This window comes from Chiloscyllium plagiosum, unplaced genomic scaffold (assembly GCF_004010195.1).
Source record: "Chiloscyllium plagiosum isolate BGI_BamShark_2017 unplaced genomic scaffold, ASM401019v2 scaf_12766, whole genome shotgun sequence".
NCBI classification, from domain to species: Eukaryota; Metazoa; Chordata; class Chondrichthyes; order Orectolobiformes; family Hemiscylliidae; genus Chiloscyllium; species Chiloscyllium plagiosum.
The window spans coordinates 37,223-40,719 of NW_025214809.1; the positions used below are offsets into that span (position 1 = coordinate 37,223).

Consider the following 3,497-nt stretch of genomic DNA (forward strand, 5'->3'; position numbering starts at 1 on the left):
CCCCCGGGGGGACAGTACCGGGACACAGTGCCCCCCCGGGGGGACAGTACCGGGACACAGTGCCCCCCCGGGGGGACAGTACCGGGACACAGTGCCCCCCCGGGGGGACAGTACCGGGACACAGTGCCCCCCCGGGGGGACAGTACCGGGACACAGTGCCCCCCCGGGGGGACAGTACCGGGACACAGTTGCTCCCCGGGGGGACAGTACCGGGACACAGTGCTCCCCGGGGGGACAGTACCAGGACACAGTGCCCCCCGGGGGGACAGTACCAGGACACAGTGCCCCCCGGGGGGACAGTACCAGGACACAGTGCTCCTCAGGGGGACAGTACTGGGACACAGTGCCCCCCGGGGGGACAGTACCGGGACACAGTGCTCCCCGGGGGGACAGTACCAGGACACAGTGCCCCCCGGGGGGACAGTACCAGGACACAGTGCCCCCCGGGGGGACAGTAACGGGACACAGTGCTCCCCGGGCGGATTGTACCGGGACACAGTGTTCCCCTGGGGGACAGTACCGGGACACAGTGCCCCCCGGGGGGACAGTAACGGGACACAGTGCTCCCCGGGCGGATTGTACCAGGACACAGTGTTCCCCAGGGGGACAGTACCGGGACACAGTGCCCCCCGGGGGGACAGTACCAGGACACGGTGCTCCCCGGGCGGATTGTACCAGGACACAGTGCTCCCCGGGCGGATTGTACCAGGACACAGTGCTCCCCAGGGGGACAGTACCGGGACACAGTGCCCCCCGGGGGGACAGTACCAGGACACAGTGCCCCCTGGGAGGACAGTACCAGGACACAGTGCCCCCCGGGGGGACAGTAACGGGACACAGTGCTCCCCGGGCGGATTGTACCGTGACACAGTGCTCCCTGGGGGGACAGTACCGGGACACAGTGCTCCCCGGGGGGTCAGTACCGGGACACAGTGCTCACCAGAGGGGTTAGTAGGGGGACACAGTGCTCCCCGGGGGACAGTACCGGGACACAGTGCTCCCTGGGGCGGACAGTACCGGGACACAGTGCTCCCCGGGGGGTCAGTACCGGGACACAGTGCTCCCCGGGGGGACAGTACTGGGACACAGTGCTCCCCGGGGTGTTAGTACCGGGACACAGTGCTCCCTGGGGTTGGTGCTGGAGCACACTGCCCGGGACACCGTACTTGCCCTCATCCTTGATAACCTGTTGGCTGCAGGTGCATCTCCAGGTTGGGAAGAGTAACCGCAGCAAAGTGCTTGTGGAGCGGAAATCCCACCTTCACATTGAAAATTCCCTCCGTCGTGTCATGTGGTACTGTCCCCGTGCTAAATGGGACAGACTTCAAACAGATCTCGCAACTCCCGACTGGGCTTCCATGTGCCGCTGTCGGCCATTAACAGCAGCAGAATTCTACTCCAGCACAATCCACAACCTGATAACAAGAGGCGATGGGAAACTGAGAGGAACGAGAAACTCAGTTAATGTTTGGGGTCTGATATGCCTCCTTTCCGGAACTGAAAGTAGTTGGAGAGCTTTTAATTCTGTTTGCGGAGGGAGTAAGTGGAACAAATGATGAGGATCTTACAACCAAAAGACAGCTGGAGTGATAATGGTGGGAGCAGAAGGAAGCCATTCAGCCCATCTAGTCTGCTTCACCATCCAATGAGGTCAAGGCTGATGTGATAATCCTCAACTCCACTCTTCCGCCTTTTCCCCTCCTCATTTCAAAAGATAAGTCTCTCTACCTCAGCCTTGAATGCACATAATGACTCAGCCTCGTCAGCCGTCTTCGGGAAAGAATTCCGCACATTCGCTGCCATCTCAGACAACGAGTCCCTCATCATCTCGCTCAGAAGTGGGTGCCCCCTTGTTCTGAGATGGTGCCGCCTGGTCCTTGACTTTCCCACAAGGGGAAATGGCCCCTCTCTCACGTTCCCTAAGAATCGCGTATGTTTCAATAAGGTCTCTTCTTATTCTTCCGAACCCCACTGAGCATATGTCCAACCTACTCAACCTTGTCTCACAAGGCAGTCCCTCCATTCCCAGGAACAGCCGAGTGACTCCCTTCTGGACTGCCTCCAAGCCAGTGTATCTTTGTATCCCGGCTGTGGTTTAATTGCATAGTTTTAGCAAAGCCTCCATATTTTGTATTCCATTCCCATTGAAATAAAGAACGGCATTCCATTTGGTTTCCCTATTATCTGCTGAACTTGGATGCGAGCTTTTCGAGATCTATGCGCGATCGCTCCCAAATCCCCCTCTGCTGCAGTTCCCTGCAGTCTTTCTCCATTTAAATAGTAGTCAGCTCCTCTATTCTTCCTGCCAAAGGGTACAGCCTTACACTCGCCCCACAGTATGTTATGGCAGAGCTAACTCAGTAGGGCTGGCTGAACCACTACTTCTCCTTCATGTTACGGTCTTAAAATGTTTGACACCATTCCAGGACAAAGCAGCCCGCTTGATTGGCACCACATCCACTCCCCCCCCCCCCCCCCCCCCCCCAGAAGCAGCGGTGTGTACCATCTACAAGGTGCACTGCAGAAATTCACCAAAGATCCTCAGACAGCACCTTCCAAACCCACGACCACTTCCATCGAGAAGGGCAGAGAACACTGTCCCCTGCAAGTCCTCAGCTGAGCCATTCATCATTCCTGACTTGGAAACACATCGCCGTTCCTTCAGTTTCACCAGTGGGAGGTCTACCTGCCCCAAGTGCATTTCAATGGTTTAGCTCAGAACCACTTTCTCAAGGGCGAGTGGGAGGGAAATAAATGGGCGTCCAGCCAGTGACACTCACATCCCATGACAGAGCAGAACATCTCGCACACTGATCTGAAACATGGTTTTATTTGGTTGTTATGGCTTGGATTCCTTCTTTTCTATTACATGGGTGTTGAGGACTGTACTTAGTGGATACTGGGTGAATAGCTATCTGCGATCAGTAGGGGATGTCGAGCAGAGTAGGAGTATGTAGGGACACAGGCTGGATTCATGAACGTGTAGGGACAGGGGTTGTCTGAGGGGACATGATGGTGCATAGGGGGTTTGGATGGGACATGGGTTGGCATGGGGAAACGTGGGGATCATTGGTGGAACAGTGTCTCGGAGTGGACATGAAGGAGGCGTGAGGGTCAGACGGGGTAGATGAGAGGGCATGGGGAGGAGGGGAGGGTGTGAGAACATTGTGTGGCGTGGGGCTGCCCCCTCCCCCAAACTGAGGCAGGTTCATCTCCACAGGCCCCACTCACTGCCTTGGGTTTGTCAAGGATGCTGCCTGGATTGAATTTACCCAACTCTCCTGCACATTCACCAAACCCCTGACCGTTCTCCCCTGCTCTACAGCAAACCTCGAGTAAATGCCAGTCGGAGGTGGGTCTTGAGCGAGGGGTTATTTTGTGCATTGAGTTTTATTCAAAACCTTCACTGCATTAGTCCCCAAATGTGTTAAAACTATGCGTTCCCAGTAACATGCCGGTACAGCCTCTCTCACACTCACTCTCTCTCTCTCACTCTC

General features: G+C 56.7%; 1 protein-coding gene across 1 annotated transcript in view; it reads left to right on the plus strand.

Moving 5' to 3' along the window:
• The window catches only part of LOC122548037 (uncharacterized protein KIAA1614-like), a gene marked incomplete at its 3' end in the record, with an annotated part of 45,884 nt that overhangs the window by 33,713 nt on the left and 8,674 nt on the right, over window positions 1–3,497 (plus strand). The window lies entirely within an intron of this gene.